The sequence below is a fragment of the Suncus etruscus genome, chromosome 9, assembly GCF_024139225.1.
Source record: "Suncus etruscus isolate mSunEtr1 chromosome 9, mSunEtr1.pri.cur, whole genome shotgun sequence".
In the NCBI taxonomy this organism is placed as follows: Eukaryota; Metazoa; Chordata; class Mammalia; order Eulipotyphla; family Soricidae; genus Suncus; species Suncus etruscus.
Genome location: NC_064856.1, coordinates 69,417,949 through 69,437,091, shown reverse-complemented (window position 1 = coordinate 69,437,091; position 19,143 = coordinate 69,417,949). Strand labels below are relative to the sequence as shown.

Here is a 19,143-nt window from a genome sequence, read left to right as displayed (position 1 = left end):
TATATCTTCCTATTAAAATATTCTAAAATATATACTTGGCTGCCTTATATTAAAGTTGTTCTGCAATAACTGTTTGGTTCGATTTTTTCAGCTTATTATGTTTTTTTTTGGGTGGGGCATCGGAGAGAAGTGTTTATTTTCAAACTGTTTTATTGAAATGTGCCAAGAGTACGCAGGCAGCACAAATGAATGAACAAGGGGGAAAAATCACATGTACAATAATTTCCAAAAGTGAAGGTTAATCTGGGTTTCTCAGTTACCCTTCCCCTCCCCCTCTTGACTTTTAGCATTTCCATTAGGTTAAATGCCTCTAACCTAGCATTTAAAAAAAAAAAAGGAATACAGGAACTTTTGCAGAAAGGGAAAAAAATAACCAGCATAAAGGAAAAGCAATGCTTTCCTGCTTGAATGGGAACTACTTCCTAGGTACCCAGTTAGGAGGCGTGCTGAGCAGTGGAGAAACACAACTTCAGGGTGTACTGGTATGGGCCATATGGGTTTTTCATCTGGTAATGGTTCAGGAAACCCAAAGTCTCCAGGGCATCTCTCTTGGATTCCCACTCCAGCAGCCCTGAGGAGCTGCATTCACTTTTGCCGGAGAAGACTTTTACAGACGATGGCCGCTTTACTCCCAGCTCATCACAGACCTCAAAGAAGTTCTCCTCAGTCACTTCCAGGGGGGCATTGAAGAAGTGCAGCACATTGCTCGGGTGCTGGATACGATTCTTGGCCGCCTGCTCTGGAGTGGAAAAGCAATTGTTTCTCGACTCACTAAAGTCTTTGTAACTGCAGGAACCGTCTTCTAGCCCATACGACTGGCCGGGCATGATGGCAGGCTGCTTGGAGACACACACGTTCAGCTTCTGCCCGAACATGAAGTTGTTGTTGAGGTGAGTGATGGCACGGTCCACAGCGTAGCCATCAGCCATCTCTACCATGGCAGCCCCAGGCTGCTTTTCATGAATTTGACCTCCACATTGCCATACAGGCAGAAGACATTTCAAACTCGGTCACAGTTCATCTTAGACTGGTCCAAGCCATAGACCATGAGCACGGGGCTGTCTGCGTGAGGGCCATACTCGGGTGGTGGGGGAATGGTGGGGGTTCCCATACTGGGGGCGGTAGCGACCCCCAACGGGTGGGCCCATCCTTCGCCCTTCCTAGTGAGGTGAGGGGGCATAGCCCTCATCATGGTAATGGCTGTGCTACCCACCGTGGGGCCTCCATATTCCGCAGGATGACCTCCCAGGAGAGGGGGCTGTCTCTGGCGTTTGTTGGGGTTGCTGCTTGGGTCACCTTGTCCACTGAGATTGGGGTTAGTGTAGTCGCAAGTATCCTGATCATTCTTGAACACATTCAAGCGTGTAACTTTGCATACTCAATCTTCAGAGTGCAGCAGCCTGAGTAGATGTCAGCCCGGTTGAGGGAGGCCTTGTCCCATTGGGCACTCTGCACGGAGTCAAATTCCACCAGGGCCTGGACTCCATTCTTGTGGAAAATGACGATTCTCTGGACAGGGCCACAAGGGTTACAGATAGTGTACAGAACATCCATAGTGATGGAGTAGATGGGATTCAAGATGGTGCAGAGAAGCACACTGTTGACACTCCTGGAATCATCCGAGTCTCCAGGGCGGGAGATCTGGCTGGTCGAGTAATTCACAAAAGCAGGGTGACCAGCGATGTAGATTTGGTTGTCGTTCATGGCGTTGCAAGCCCCCAACAATCTTCAAACTGCACCAACGCTTGTCTTATTCTAGGCATCTAGGCATAGCTGATGGGTCCAAATACCTGCAAGGCCTCTACAAGATCAGCTTCTACCACACCATCAACCAGGCCCCTGATGTGGACGACTGGGGAAGCGGGGGTTTTGTGCGGGTCATTGTAGTTCTCCCCGACTCCACCGCCCCCGGCTCCTCAGCCACTGCATATGCCTCCGTGCTGGTCACCGGTGTTGTCAGTCTTGAGCCACATAGGGGCTTGGCCGCCCTCACTGCAGCCACCACCGCCTCTACCATCCGCCACCACCATCTTCACCATCACTCCAGAATGCCTCTGCTGCTCGTCTGGCTGCTGCCTCTGCTCCAGCCGCCAACGCTGTTTCTCCAGCTTATTATGGTTTTACACTGGCTGAAGAAATAAGGATGAGAAGCATAGAATTCATGACTAGGCACTATTACTATAATAGTACTCTAACAATTATGATTTATATCATATATATATAATAACAAATTCAAGGAAAGTTAAGATGGATCACTTTCCCCAACTTTAAACTGTATTATAACGCTATGTTCACTAAAACAGCATGGTACTGGAATAAAGACAGACCCTCAGAACAGTGAAATAGACTTGAATGTTCAGCGAAAGCTTCCCAGACATACAATCAATTAATATTTGATAAAGGGCAAGACATGCAGAATGGAGCAAGGAAAGCCTCTTCAACAAGTGGTGTTGACACAACTGGTCAGACACTTGCAAAAAAAAGTGAACTCAGATCTCCTTCTAGCACCATGCACAATGGTCAAATCCTAATTGATTAAGTACCTTGACAACAGGCCAAAACCATAAGGTATATAGAAAAACATGTAGGTAAGACACTCCATGACATTTATACTAAGGGCATCTTCAGGGAGAAAACTGCACTCTCCAAACAATTAGAAGCAGAGATAAACACATGGGACTATATTAAGCTGAGAAACTTCTGTACATCAAAGAAAATAGCCCCAAGTATACAAAAGCCAGCCACAGAATGGGAGAAACTGTTCACCCTATACTCATCAGATAAGGGTCTACTATAAAAATATACAATATACTGACACAAATTACCAAGAAATAAACATCTAACCCATCAAAAAATGGGGAGAAGAAATGAACAATTTCTCAAAAAAGAAATTCAAATGGCCACAAGGCACATGAAAGTAAAATGCTCCACATCGCTAATCACTAGGAAAATACCAATTAAAACAAAAATTGGGTAGCCTCTCAAGCATCAGAGACTGGCACACATCACAAAGAACAAGAAGATTCAATTCGGGGGGGTGGGGAAGTTGTGAGAGAGAGGAACTCGTATTCACTGCTGGTGGGAATGCCATCTAGTCCAGACTTTATGGAAAACAATATGAAGATTCCTAAGAAAAAAAAACCCTGAAAAATGAGCTCCCATATGATCCAGCTCTTCCTTTTCTAGGAATATAGCCTAGGAACACAAAAATGCAATTCAAAAATGTGTTCCTCATGCCTATATTCATTGCAGCACTATAATAAATAGAGTCAGACTCTGGAAACAACCAAGATGCCCTTCAACAGATGAGCAGCTAAAGAAACCGTGGTACATATACACAATGGAATCTTATGCAGCCTTCAGGAGGGATGAAGTCATGAAATTTTCCAATACATGGATGTACATGGAATCTATTATGCTGAGGGAAATAAGTCAGAGGGAGAGAGATAGACACAGAATAGTCTCACTCATCTATGCGTTTTCAGAATATTAAGGACATTATTATAATAATCCGTAGAGACAATAGAGATGAGGGCCAAAAGACCCGTTCACAATCTGAAGTGAACCACATAGAGTGGGGAGTGTAGTTTTGAAATAACAACACTAACAACTATCATGACCATCTTAATGAGTCAGTGAAGTAGAATGCCTTTCTTGAATACAGGCAGGAGTTGGGTAGGAGGAGTGGGGGCATTGGTGATGTGAATGTTGTCCTTTTCCCTAATGAAGAGGGTGTTCTGCTTATGACTGAAACCCAACTACAATCATGCTTGTAAGCATGGTGCTTAAATAAATATTTTATATAAAATGTATTATTCATAGAAATGCTTCATTAAAAATATTGAAAATCAAAGTGTCTAAAAGAAAAAGGTGAGAGAGAGGGCAACGAGAGACAGAGAGAAAGACAGAAATCATATGGAGTGCCTGGAATCCAGTGTAGTCACGTGGTAACGGTATCTTAACCTTTTAATTATTAACCTGACCTAACATCATAGAAAGTTTACGAAAAGGAAAGTTTATTCCTGTTCCATGAATTATTCCTTTTAGCTGTGGAAAATCAAGAAACAAAGGAAGAAGCATTTTATTACTTCTGCTTCTAGACATTGATTGCTGTAACTCAGGTGTCTCAAACTCGGGGCCCACGGGCCTTTATGGCCCTCCGTACAACATTTTGTGTACTGTGGCTAGCCTTCAAATATCGCAGTATTCTCAGTTATTCGCTTACCAAATAATCGCAATAAAAATAGCATTAGTTAGAAAAACATGGCATTAAACATTTGCTTACCCCGAGCAGTTCCCTTAGGGTTATGCAAATGTTTGATGAGATTTTTTGCAATGTTTTTTCTTACTACTGCTATTCTTACTGCAAATCTTCGGTAAGCCAAATCTCTTTTGAGGCTTTCCCTCATCCCGACTTTGCCTCCTGCAGCCCACAGGTAAATTGAGTTTGAGACCCCCGTTGTAACTCATCAAAGAGTTCTGAAAGAAAGTAATTTCCTAAAGTGCAGCTAGGTGACAAAGATGGTTGTATGATTCTGTAAACCCCGACTGGCCAGCAGGGGGCGCGGTCCATAAGGTTTTGGAAGAGGCTGGTTTCAGAGTACTGGAAGCCTGAGATATTTGGGAAGGGTTATCAGCAGGTGGCTGTGAAGAGTTACTCTACCACAGCAGGGAACAGTTCAGTGAATCAAGTCTTTGGGACAGTCCTGTCCTGGAGTCCTCGATGTCGTGAATTTTTCACTGATTCGTACTGACCCTTACTGATTGCTTCACCTCTCTAGCCCAGTTTCAAAGGGGTGTCTGCGTGAGAGCTATTGCTAAATTCTCAGATATACATTGTACATGGCATAAAAATCACTGTCAAGAACAGAACATGAACATCCTCATCTTCATCCTTCTCTCTCTTCCTCCCTCCTCTTCCTCCTCTGACCTTTGATTTGTCCTTTACTTTCCTCTGAAGCTTAATCCTGAAACTTAACCGTTTCACTCAACTAAGGCTGAAAGTCCCAGCACATGAAAGTGAGTCTTTGGACACATCCCAGGAGAAATCTAGCTCTTCCAGTCGCTGCACTATGAGGGAGGGTGACCCAGATTCCACCCTTTTTCTGAAGATCCTTTGTTAACTGCAAATATTACATAATAATGTGAAGATCCCTACTTCTGGCACAGCTCCCTTGACTCCACAGGGCCATTTTGGAGAAGAATGAATAGGGCAGCTCTTCTTTTTCTCACTTTACTTTCAGAAAGCACCAGTGACCTCTGTGTCACCCTCTTATTCCCATTTTTTTTAAGTTTTGGTGGACTCTGGGGAAGCTGGCCAGGCAGGTTTTCTGTCAGTGTTTGGCCAGGGCAGAACAGGGCAAGGAGTATCCAGGGGTGCTGACAGCCAGGATTAGTGATAGAGAATGTGAGCATCAGGAACCACTGTAGAGGAACAGAATCCTAGGAACATTGTGGGGAACCGGAATTATGCCCACATTGCAAATACCTCTACAGTATGGGAGAACAGAGGCCAAGATTTGATTAAAGCAGTTCAAATTCCAGAATAAGAGTCCTGTAGATTATCTAGTTTATGGGTCTTTGAAATACCAAGCTGCTCATACAACCAAGCCTTGAATATGAAGGCCTCCCATCCTGTGATTTTCTTTTTCTAGGCTTTCTGGTATCCCCTTGTATATTTCTATTCTAGTCAATTCCCCCTTTGAGACGATGTCCCAGTCCCCCAGACTTGACGACTTTGGGGGAAACCAGTAGTTATGTATTCTCTACCCTTATGACTCACTCAACTCTAAATTGATATGGAGGTTCTGACGAGATAGTACAAGGTGAATGCATTTGCAGAGCATATGTCTGTGCTGGCCAAGACCCTCACTGAAATCCCCACCAGGGCCAGGAGTGATGTCTTAAACAGCCAGTAGTAGTCCCTGGGTACCACCATGCATGACCCAAAAATACAAAAACCAAAAAGAAAGTGACATAACAGTATGTTGATATGTAGGAGCATGTCTTCAAGTTGAAAACCTCTTCCCCCAACTTTAAATACTATTAGAGTGATGTTGCAAGCAGTAAGTCGTCTGCCTTGTCTGCACTAGCCTAGGACGGACCATGGATCCACCTGGAATGCGATATGGTCCCGCCAGCCAGGACCGATTTCTGATTGCTTAGCCAGGTGTAACAACTAAGCATTAGTGGGTGTGGTTCAAAGACCAAAAAATTGTATTACAAAGCAATAGTCATTAAAATAGCATGCTATTTTAATAGAGACAGACTCTCAGATCATTCAAATAGACGAGTTTCCAAGTAATGTTATCCAGACATTCAATCAATTAATCTTTGATAAAAGGCAAAAATTGCAAAATGGATCAAGGAAAGCCTCTTCAACAAATGGTGTTGGGACATCTGGTCAGCCACATATTAAAAAACCTCAAATACCCATCTAACACCATGCACAAAAGTCAACTAAACATAGGTTATAGACCTTGATATCAGAACCCAAATTATAAGGTATATAGAATAAAACATAAGCAAAATACTCTATGGTATGAGACTAAAGGTGTCTTCAAGGAGGAAACACCACACTCCAAACAAGTGGAAGCAGAGATAAGCAAATGGGACTACATTAAATTAAGAAATATTTGATCTCAAAGGAAACTGACTAAGACTCAAATTCCACCCACGGAATGGGAGAAACTATTCACCCAATACCTTTCAGATAAAGAGGATCTACAAGATACAAGGGACTAACAGAAAGTAACAAGAAAACAATCTAACCACATCATAAAATGGGAAGAAGAAATGAACAAATATTTCCTCAGAGATGAAATGCAGAGGAACAAAATGCATATAAAAATGTACCACATCCTTCCCGGAGCAGGATTTTTAGCCGGCATGGACAGGCAGCTGGCAGGCCCCCCCATATGCCAGCGGCCGCATGGTCCAGCCTAGGGTAGGGGGCTTGGATCGGGGTCAACCGAGCCCCCTCCCCCATTCCTCCGGATCTCCAGGTGGGTTCCTGGGAGGAGCTGATGGGGCACCCGGGGTTTTCCCCACTCCCAGGCCGGGCCGGGCCAGGTCCCTGACCTAGGGTGGGGAGCAAATCCCTGAACTCCGGGCTTGGGAGGGTCTCCCTCCCTTCCCGGAGCAGGATTTTTAGCAGGCATGGACAGGCCTAGGGTGGGGCTTAGGGGGTGGAGTTTGATTTGGTGGGTGGCAGATAGCTGCGTAGTTATACTCAGTCTGTCACTGGTAATTTCATACCAGTCTACATTTTGCAAACTGTGCGGAGGCTAGCGCCCCCGCGCGAATATTTGCTCCTTCCAACCATCAGTACCCCAGATTTACCCTTCTTAACTTCAGTAACACATAGTTCTAATCTCTGACCTAAGACATACAGTATATGTAACAAATCCCAGAACTATTTAGAAGGACATAAATTGAACACATATATCTTTTGAATATTTTAATGGTATTTTCTTTAGCTGATGTAACACTCTATATAGTCTTCTACCATGATGTTTCTATTCACTTTTCATCTTGTCTTTTCTTTGTAAGCTGTTCAGTAAGGATTGTTGGTGGAACTGTCCCCCAGTTTGATGCCTATGATTGAACTATGTCATGGAAATTGCTGGTCTTGTTCCTAGTGCCTCCAGATGCACCAATAACGCCCCATGGCATTGATTCTTGTTTGCATAGACACATTATAATGGGAAAACATCATACATACAGATAAGTTCTTATCTAATAAATCTCAGTACAAGGTACCTTACACCCTGAACATTGATATAATGACCTGGCACAGGCCTCAGAAGAATGGGCATCCTCCATTCACGCCGGAACCAGGCAAGCTAACTACGAAACATCCAAGGTCTTTTACAGCAACAGCTGGAAGCAGTCCTCTACCAGGAAAGACACTACCAAGGGTCTGACATCGACCTCTTAAAAAGAGACTTCCGTTTACACTGAGAAGACTTGACAGCAACAATGACCTGCTCTACAGGACATGGTTCTCTCTAGTCCCCCTTAAGTGTGAGGTGAAACGAGAGGATGCTCTGCACCTCCCCGACTGCAATATGGGAGATGCAGACTCCAGGATCTTTAATACAGAAGCATGATACCAATAACAGAGACTATGTGAGGAATGGAGGTGTATTTCCACTACAGACGATGACTTGAATTGAACAAACTAATTTGCCTGGAGCCTAGAGTCAGTCCTGTGCCAGGAAACTTCAGGGGTAAGGTCTCCTTGTATTTAGACCATAATTTGTCTTTCCATGTCCCTTATGTTTTGGTGGGCCTATGCAAACAAATGCCACTTTAATTCCATTTTTTACTATGTTCCCTTGACTCCAATTCTTAAGAAAAACAAGCCACTAAAACTTTTGATGTTAACTTAAACTAGTTAGCATGTGCATGGAACTAGAGAAATGTACGTTGCCCTCAATGTTTAAGGAGTTACATAAGTCTAATGTCTTTAGATTATATTGTGTGCTGCTAAGAAATAGTATGTACTACAACTGGGTATTTGAGGGACAAAGTAATTGTATTGTACAGGGGTTTAGTTTTGTTTTTCTTAATGTTCTTTGGCTGAAAGTTCAAGGCTGGGATATCATCGATGGGACTACCGAGAATTCTGTTTATGGGTGATTGGGCTTCCACTGTAACTTTACCCGGTCCTCTTTCTTTGCATCTTTGTTGTCATAATTAAAATAATAAAAAATAATTTAAAAAAATGTACCACATAATTAATCATCAGGGAGATGCAAATCAAAACAACAATGAGATGTTATCCCATGCCATAGAGACTGACAAACATCAAAAAGAACAAGAATAGTTAGTGCTGGCATGAATGCAGGGAGAAAATAACTCTCATTCACTGCTGATTTTGAAATGCCATCTAGTCAAGCCTTCCTGCGAAACAATATGGATATTCCTGTAAAAACTGGTAAATGAGCTCCCATATGATCCAGCAATACCACTATTGGGGATATACCCTAGGAACACAAAAACATAATACAAAAATGCCCTCTACACCTCTCTGTTCATTGCAGCTTTGTTTAAAATAACAAAATCTAAAATAATCCAGATACCCCACAACAGATGAGTGGGTAAGGAAACTGTGGTACACATATAAAATGGAATACTACTCAGCTGTTAATAAAAATGAAGTCATGACATGTGCCTATAGATGGATTAACATGGAAACTATTGTGTTGAGTGAAATGAGTCAGAGGGAGAGAGAGATTAGTCTTACCCATCTGTGTGATTTAAGAAAAATGAAAGACAGTATGATATTAATACCCAGAGATAATAGAGATGAGGGTTGTAAAGACAAGCCCATGAAATAAGGCTTAGCACAAAGAGTGGTGAGCACAAAAAGAGAAATATCTACACTAAGGTTATTAATTGTGAGATATAAGTGTTATAAATGAGCTAGAAATAGAATGTCTGTCTCAAAGACAAAAAGGGGGTGGGAGAGGAGGAAAATGGGGGAACACTGGTGGCGGAAAGTTTCACTGGTGAAGTGTGGTATACATTTTATAAATGAAACTGAACTATGCATTGTTTATAACCATATGCTTAAATGAAGATATTATTTTAAAAATAAGGAAAGAAAAGAATATTCTGAGGGTAGGAATTATGGTTCTCTTTCTAGGAAAACTTTAGTCGTTCTATTGGGGGCACACAAAGCGGTACTTAGGGGCTATACCTGGTTCTGTGCCCAAGAACCACTCCTGAAAGCATATTGTTCATGGCTGTGCTTGGTTCTTTCCTTCTGCCTTCACCTGGAGATCGCATCAATCTCTGTCTCCCAACAGGGAGTTAGGTAACGTTGCAGTACCATATACGTCCCGCAGAGGGCGGCACTCCGTTTCTATTTCAATTTTTTTTTCCTTCATTTTAGCACCATGATTACATACATGATTGTAGCTGGGTTTTGTTTAATAATAAAAGCTAACAGCTCTTTAATATAATAAAAAGAAAATTATGTTTATCCTAAAAGCTCCATGCACAATCTAACCCCCAAAGCTTTATTTAGCAAAGTTTATCTCCGTCATTGATGAGGAGCTTAGAAATTGGAATAATTTAACCTGTGGATGTGATTATTGATTATTGATATTGATTATAAGCACTATGACCTATCCCATTAGGGTCAGGCCAAAAAGTACAACCTTTCAATAGGTTAAATAGGTTGATGGTATGAGTGCAATTGGAGACATTGTTGTTAAGAAAGTGTGTACTTGGGGGATACCTGATCTATATTCCTAGATAGACAATCATAAAACCCATTTTCACAAAATAATTGTCCCACAGAAAACAATAATTTGTAACAATAATAATTTGCTTAAAAGAAGACAATACATTTTTAAATAAATTAAAAATGTTATTCCAAGTAATACCCTGGTAATGCCAGCAAAAGACCTGTAGCAGTCACTCTCACTGAAAGTCCCCCGTTCTCTGGAATATTTCTGGGTGTCTCTCTCTTGTGTCAAGTTCTAGTTATATCTTGCAAGATACAATCAGTGCCCCCCCCAGTACTTGAATCATGTGATAAGACCAAACTCCATTTATATGAAGCTTCTTACTTGTAACGTTGTGTGCCTCTGCTGGTGCCTCAGACACCTGTGGACACTAATTTACAGAGGGAAGAGAAACGTGTACTGAGTAACTCTCAAACAGGGCCAAGACTCAGTTTTTCTAGTACTCTATTTTTATCTAGTACTATAAATGTGAAATCCGTTTATCCCAAACATGCTCCACACAGAATTTAATCCCGAAATTTATATATAGCAAACTTTATCCCCACCATTGATAAAGAGCCTAGATATTGGAATAACATTACATGAAATGTACAGCCCCATTTTAATTTGAAGTGCTAGGACCCATCTCAATCGTGTCAGGCCTAATGCTAAAACATTTCAAAAGATCTCCAAAGTCTGTCTATGAGTGGGGGTCACTGGTTAGGTGGTGGTTCCTCTCTCTATTTCTAATCTGTTTTGTTCATAACGTCGACCAATACTGTGTTTAGTCCTATTTTATATTAAGCCTCTTTACCACACCCCATTCACCACCTTACAAAATCCCTTCTATCCTCTTCCCCACAACCCTGATCCCATAGCTCTCCTAATATATATTGTAAAAAGTGAATGGATATATAGGATCGAACCTGTCGCCAGGCCTTAGGGCCATAATGGGTCCAGGTTGGCTTTATCTGCTGACATTGACCAAAGACGGATGCATAGCCGAAGTTTGTGGGTGATTCTCCGGGTGGGGTGGGGCAGAGAGTACATGCATCTTGGACTCAAGTTCTCTACCATTCGAGTCCATTGCCCATCACCGGACCTCCAACTTGAGCCCCTGCCGGAGTCCAGAGATCCGAGAAGGCCAACATCCATTATTGTCTATGCTGTTGTGGAAACTGCCCATCCAGAGCCCTCCAGCTAAACCCCCTGTCTGAGGCCATAGGGCCGAGAAAGCCCTAGGTTGAAGGCAAAAATCCACCCTGACAGAACTGACTTCGACGATCTCCTACATAGATTAATTTTATAATTTAATTTGAAATGAATCTCATACAGTTTCTATACCACTTTATTACACACAATCGTTTACCTCAATACCTATTTTCTCCGAAGAGTCTGCCTGGGTTGGTGTCCAGGAGGAGGACTAGGACCAGGAGGAGGCTGCGGCAGGAATCTGCCCTACCTCGGGGGCCTTGCCTGCAGGGTTATCTTTTTGCACACAGGCATCAGACTGGGCATCTCAGGTTCCTTTTTGGGCTGGGGGGGACAGGATGGGGGCGGTCGGGGAAGATGGGAGGGTACCTGGGTTAAGAATGGAGACGGGGTAGGGTGGCAGCAGGATAGGGGAGAGGAATCAAAAGGAGTTGTTTGGGGAGGGCCAATTAGGGAAGTGGTGGTGAGGAATTGGTTTGCAATTTGAGGGAAGTGGGTAATAAAATTAAGGGTACGGGATATATCAGGAGGGGTAGGGGCAAGGGTAGTCGTGGGGATTTGAGGGAAGTGTAATCTGAAAGGTGCGGCATCTCTAGCAAAATGAGCCTGAGGTTCGGCTGAAGTGCGTTTACTTCCCAGGACATCATACATCATATTGTGATGATGATGCCCCTTATGACGTCCCCTTGCACTCACAGGACAAGCCTGTCTAGCCAGTTATTTTAGGAGTTTCTGATCAGAATGGTCATGCAAAAGAAATAAGGTGGAATGTGGGGAGCGGTAATGGCACCAAGCTTTCTTTTCCTATTGGGCCTGGGAAATAGATTATCCTAAATAGATTCCTGTTTGAGAGATGTTTCTAGTTAGATACATTAAGCATGGACCTCTCTGCTCATCTCTAGAAGATAATTACAAGAAAATTAATGATATAATGTGGAGTGGATGAATCATTGATATTCCATGTAATTTTCAACCTTTTATGGTGGTCTGTCCATTCACCTGCCCATTGGGGGCATGCAACTGATACCATGTCTTAGTATGTGTTAAGAGAAACCAATTTTGGTTGCCTCATTGTTATGTTTTAAAGCATTTTCCCGTTCAACTGGTCTTTTATCGAGAAAGTGCAAGTGTGTGAATTTTAGCACACCCTGCAGTTCACAGTGTTGCAAGCCCCCAACAATCTTCCAACTCCACCAATGCTTGTCTTATTTTAGGCATCACCACCGCATAGCTGATGGGTCCAAATTCCTGCAAGGCCTCTACAAGATCAGCTTCTACCACACCATCAACCAGGCCCCAGTGGACGACTCGGAAAGCGGGGCTTTTGTGCGGGTCATCATAGTTCTCCCTGCCTCCACCGCCCCTGGCTCCTCAGCCGCTGCCGCCGACTCTGTGCTGTTCGCAAGCTTTGTCAGCCTTGAGCTGCATAGGGGCTCAGCTGCCCTCACTGCGGCCACCTCCGCCTCCACCGCCTGCCGCCACCATCTTCACCATCGCTCCGGACCGCCTCCGCTGCTTGTCCTGCTGCTGCCTCTGCTCCAGCCACCTACGCCATTTCTCCAGCTTAGTATGGTTTTACAGTGGCTGAAGAAATAAGGATGAAAAGCATAGAATTCATGAGATAGGCACAATTTTGTGTATGTTATTAGTATAATAGTACTCTAACAATTATGGTTTATATCATATATATAATAACAAATCCAAGGAAAGTTAAGATGGATCACTTTCCCCAACTTTAAACTGTATTACAACACTATGTTCATTAACACAGCATGGTACTGGAATAAAGACAGACCCTCAGAGCTGTGAAATAGACTTTAGTGTTCAGAGAAAGCTTCCCAGACATACAATTAATAATATTTGATAAAGGGGCAAGTCATGCAGAATGGAGCAAGGAAAGCCTCCTCAACAAGTGGTCAGACACTTGCAAAAAAAGTGAACTCAGATCTCCTTCTAGCACCATACACAAAGGTCAAATCCTAATTGATTAAGTACCTTGACAAAAGGCCTGAACCATAAGGTATATAGAAAAACATGTAGGTAAGACACTCCATGACATTTATACTAAGGGCATCTTCAGGGAGAAAACTGCACTCTCCAAACAAGTGGAAGTAGAGATAAACACATGGGACTATATTAAGCTGAGAAACTTCTGTACATCAAAGAAAATAGCCCCTAGTATACAAAAGCCAGCCGCAGAATGGGAGAAACTGTTCACCCTATACTCATCAGATAAGGGTCTACTATAAAAATATACAAGATATTGACACAAATTACCAAGATATAAACATCTAACCCATCAAAAAATGGGGAGACGAAATGAACAATTTCTCAAAAAAGAAATACAAATGGCCACAAAGCACATGAAAGTAAAATGCTCCATATCGCTAATCATTAGGAAAATACCAATTAAAATAAAAATTGGGTAGCCTCTCAAGCATCAGAGACTGGCACACATCACAAAGAACAAGAAGATTCAATAGGGGGGGGTGGGGGAAGGTGTGAGAGAGAGGAACTCGTATTCACTGCTGGTGGGAATGCCATCTAGTCCAGACTTTGTGGAAAACAATATGAAGATTCCTAAAAAAAAAAAAAAAAAAAAAAACAACAACTCTGAAAATTGAGCTCCCATATGATCCAGCTATTCCACTCCTAGGAATATACCCTAGGAACACAAAAATGCAATTCAAGCCAGCAGCCTTTTTGTCCGGCCTAGGGTCAGGGGGGCTCGGACTTGGGTCACCCGACCTCCCTCTCCCCCATTCCTCCGGATCTCCAGGTGGGTTTCTGGGAGGAGCTGACGGGGCACCCTGGGTTTTCCCCACTCCCAGGCCGGGCTGGGACACTGGCCTAGGGTGGGGCTTAGGGGGTAGAGTTCGATCTAGTGGGTGGCAGATAGCTGCTCAGCTATACTCAGTCTGTCACTGGTAATTTCATACCAGTCTACATTTTGCAAACCGCGCGGAGGCTAGCGCCCCCGCGCGAATATTTGCTCCTTCCAACCATCACTACCCCAGATTTACCCTTCTTAACTTCAGTAACACATAGTTCTAATCTCTGACCTAAGACAAACAGTATATCTAACAAATCACAGAACTATTTAGAAGGACACAAATTGAACACATATATCTTTTGAATTTTTAATGGGTATTTTCTTTAACTGATGTAACTCTCTATATATTCTTCTACCATGATGTTTCTATTCACATTTCATCTTGTCTATTCTTTGTAAGCTGTACAGTAAGGATTGTTGGTGGAACTGTCCCTCAGTTTGATGCCTATGATTGAACTATGTCATGGAAATTGCTGGTCTTGTTCCTATTGCCTCCAGATGCACCAATAACGCCCCATGGCATTGATCCTTGTTTGCATAGACACATTAAAATGGGAAAACACCATACATACAGATAAGTTCTTATCTAATAAATCTCAGTACAATGTACCTTACACCCTGAACATTGATATAATGACCTGGCACAGGCCTCAGAAGAATGGGCATCCTCCATTCACGCCGGAACCAGGCAAGCTAACTACGAAACATCCAAGGTCTTTTACAGCAACAGCTGGAAGCAGTCTTCTACCAGGAAAGACACTATCAAGGGTCTGACATCGACCCCCTAAAAAGAGACTTCCGTTTACACTGAGAAGACTTGACAACATCAATGACCTGCTCTATAGGACATGGTTCTCTCTAGTGCCCCTTAAGTGTGAGGTGAAACGAGAGGAAGCTATGCACCATCCTGACTGCAATATGGGATATGCAGACTCCAGGATCTTTAATACAGAAGCATGATACCAACAACAGAGACTATGTGAGGAATGGAGGTGTATCGCCACTACAGACGATGACTCGAATTGGACAAACTAATTCGCCTGGAGCCTAGAGTCAGTCCTGTGCCAGGAAACTTCAGGGTTAGGGTCTCCTTGTATTTAGACCATAATTTGTCTTTCCATGTCCCTTATATTTTGATGGGCCTATGCAAACAAATGCCACATTAATACCATTTTTTACTATGTTCCCTTGACTCTAATTCTTAAGAAAAACAAGCCACTAAAACTTTCGAGGTTAACTTAAACTAGTTTGTATGTACATGGAACTAGAGAAATGTACTTTGCCCTCAATGTGTAAGGAGCTACATAAGTCTAATGTCTTTAGATTATATTGTGTGCTGCTAAGAAATAGTATGTACTACAACTGGGTATTTGAGGGACAAGGAATTGTATTGTACATGGGTTCAGTTTTGTTTTTATTAATGCTCTTTGGCTGAAAGTTCAAGGCTGGGATATCAATGGGACTACCGAGAATTCTGTTTATGGGTGATTGGGCTTCCACTGTAACTTTAACCTGTCCTCTTCTTTACATCTTTGTTGTCATAATTAAAATAAAAAAAGAAATTAAAAAATGCAATTCAAAAATGTCTTCCTCATGCCTATATTCATTGCAGCACTATTTATTATAGTCAGACTCTGGAAACAATCAAGATACCCTTCAACAAATGAGCGGCTAAAGAAACTGTGGTACATATACACAATGGAATATTATGTAGCCTTCAGGAGGGATGAAGTCATGAAATTTTCCTATACATGGATGTATATAGAATCTATTATGCTGAGTGAAATAAGTCAGAGGGAGAGAGATAGACACAGAATAGTTTCACTCATCTATACATTTTCAGAAAATTAAGGACATTATTATAATAATCCGTAGAGACAATAGAGATGAGGGCCGAAAAACCCATTCACAATCTGAAGCGAACCACATAGAGTGGCGAGTGTATTTAGGGAAAGAACTACACTAACAAATATCATGACCATCTTAATGAGTCAGTGAAGTAGAATGCCTTTCTTGAATGCAGGCAGGGGTTGGGTAGGAGGGGGTGGGGGCATTGGTGGTGGGAATGTTGCCCTTTTCCCTAATGAAGAGGGTGTTCTGCTTATGACTGAAACCCAACTACAATCATGCTTGTAAGCATGGTGCTTAAATAAATATTTTACATAAAATGTAATATTCATAGAACAAATTCATTAAAAATATTGAAAATCAAAGTGTCTAAAAGAAAAAGGTGAGAGAGAGGGAGAAAGAGAGACAGAGAGTCAGACAGAAATCATATGGAGTACCTGGATTCCAGTTGCAGTCACATGCTAAAGGTATCTTAACCTTTTAAGTATTAATCTGACGCAACATCATAGAAAGTTTATGAAAAGGAAAGTTTATGCCTGTTCCATGAATTATTCTTTTTAGCTGTGGAAAATCAAGAAACAGAGGAAAAAGCATTTTATTACTTCTGCTTCTAGATATTGATTGCTGTAACTCAGGTGTCTCAAACTCGGGGCCCACGGGCCGTTTGTGGCCCTCCATACAACATTATGTGGCCCATGGCCAGCCTTCAAATATCGCAGTGTTCTCGGTTATTCGCTTACCAAATAATCGCAATAAAAATAGCATTAGTTAGAAAAATATGGCATTAAACATTTGCATACCCCGAGCAGTTCCCTTAGGGGTATGCAAATGTTTGATGAGATTTTTTGCAATGTTTTTCTTACTACTGCTATTCTTACTGCAAATCTTCGGTAAGCCAAATCCCTTTTGAGGCTTTCCCTCATCCCGACTTTGCCTCCTGCAGCCCACAGGTAAATTGAGTTTGAGACCCCCGTTGTAACTCATCAAAGAGTTCTGAAAGAAAGTCATTTCCTAAAGTGCAGCTAGGTGACAAAGATGGTTGTATGATTCTGTAAACCCCGACTGGCCAGCAGGGGGCGCGGTCCATAAGGTTTGGGAAGAGGCAGGTTTCAGAGTACTGGAAGCCTGAGATATTTGGGAAGGGTTATCAGCAGGTGGCTGTGAAGAGTTACTCTACCACAGCAGGGAACAATCCAGTGAATCAAGTTTTTTTGGACAGTCCTGTCCTGGAGTCCTGGATGTCGTGAATTTTTTACTGACTCCTACTAACCCTTACTGATGCTTCACCTCTCTAGCCCAGTTTCAAAGGGGTGTCTGCGTGAGATCTATTGCTAAATTCTCAGAGATATATGGTACATGGCATAACAATCACTGTCAAAAACAGAACATGATCATCCTCATCTTCATCCTTCTCCCTCTTCCTCCCTCCTCTTCCTTCTCCTACTTTCAATTTGCCCTTTACTTTCCTCTGAAGCTTACTCCTGAAACTTAACCTTTCCAATCAACTAGGGCAGAAAGTCCCAGCACATGACAGTGAGTCTTTGGACACATCCCAGGAGAAATCTAGCTCTTCCAGTCGCTGCTCTATGAGGGAGAATGACCCAAATTCCACCCTTTTTCTGTTGGTTCTTTGTTAACTGCAAATATCACATAATAATATAAAGATCCCTACATCTGGTACAGCTCCCTTGACTCCACAGGGCCATTTTGGAGAAGAATGAATAGGGCAGCTCTTCTTTTCCTCTCTTTACTCTCAGAAAGCATCAGTGACCTCTGTGTCACCCTCTTATTCCTATTTTTGTTTAAAGTTTTGGCGGACTCTTGAAAAGCTGGCCAGGCAGGATTTCTATCAGTGTTTGGCCAGGGCACGACAAAGCAGGGAGTATCCAGGAGTGCTGGCAGCCAGGATTAGAGATAGAGAATGTGAGCATCAGAAACCACCGTAGAGGATTAGAAGCCTAAGAACATTTTGGGGAACCGGACTTATGCCCACATTGCAAATACCTCTACAGTATGGGAGAACAGAGGCCAAGATTTGATTAAAGCAGTTCAAATTCCAGAATAAGAGTCCTGTAGAGTATCTACTTTATGGGCCTTTGAAATACCAACCTGCCCATACAACCAAGCCTTGAATATTAAGGCCTACCATGCTGTGCTTTTCTTTTCCTAGGCTTTCTGGTATCCCCTTGTATCGTTCCATTCTAGTAAATTCCCCCTTTAATACTATGTCCCAGTCCACAGGTTTGACGACTTTGGGGGAACCCAGTAGTTATGTATTCTCTACCCTTATGACTCACTCAACTCTAAATTGATATGGAGGTTCTGACGAGATAGTACAAGGTGAATGCATTTGCAGAGCATATGTCTGTGCTGGCCAAGACCCTCACTGAAATACCCACCAGGGCCAGGAGTGATGTCTTAAACACCCAGTAGTAGTCCCTGGGTACCACCATGCATGACCCAAAAATACAAAAACCAAATAGAAAGTAGCATAACAGTATGTTGATATGGAGGAGCATGTCCTCAAGTTGAAAACCTCTTCCCCCAACTTTAAATTCCATTAGAGTGATGTTGCAAGCAGTAAGTCGTCTGCCTTGTCTGGGCAAGCCTAGGACGAATCATGGATCCACCTGGCATTCCATATGGTCCTCCCAGCCAGGATCGATTTCTGAGTGCTTAGCCAGGTGTAACCACTGAACATCACTGGGTGTGGTCCAAAGACCAAAAAATTGTATTACAAAGCAATAGTCATTAAAATAGTATGTTACTGTAATAGAGACAGACTCTCAGATCAATCAAATTTCCAAGTTTCCAAGTAATGTTATCCAGACATTCAATCAATTAATCTTTGATAAAAGGCAAAAATTGCAAAATGGATCAAGGAAAGCCTCTTCAACAAATGGTGTTGGGACATCTGGTCAGCCACATGTTGAAAAACCTCAAATACCCATCTAACACCATGCACAAAATTCAACTAAACATAGGTTATAGACCTTGATATCAGACCCTAAA

The 19,143-nt window shown here is 42.4% G+C and overlaps 1 pseudogene; it reads right to left on the bottom strand.

Annotated features, from left to right (window-relative positions):
• Positions 1-304: 304 nt before the first annotated feature.
• Positions 305-12,959, bottom strand: LOC126018941 (heterogeneous nuclear ribonucleoprotein L-like; annotated as a pseudogene).
• Positions 12,960-19,143: the final 6,184 nt, after the last annotated feature.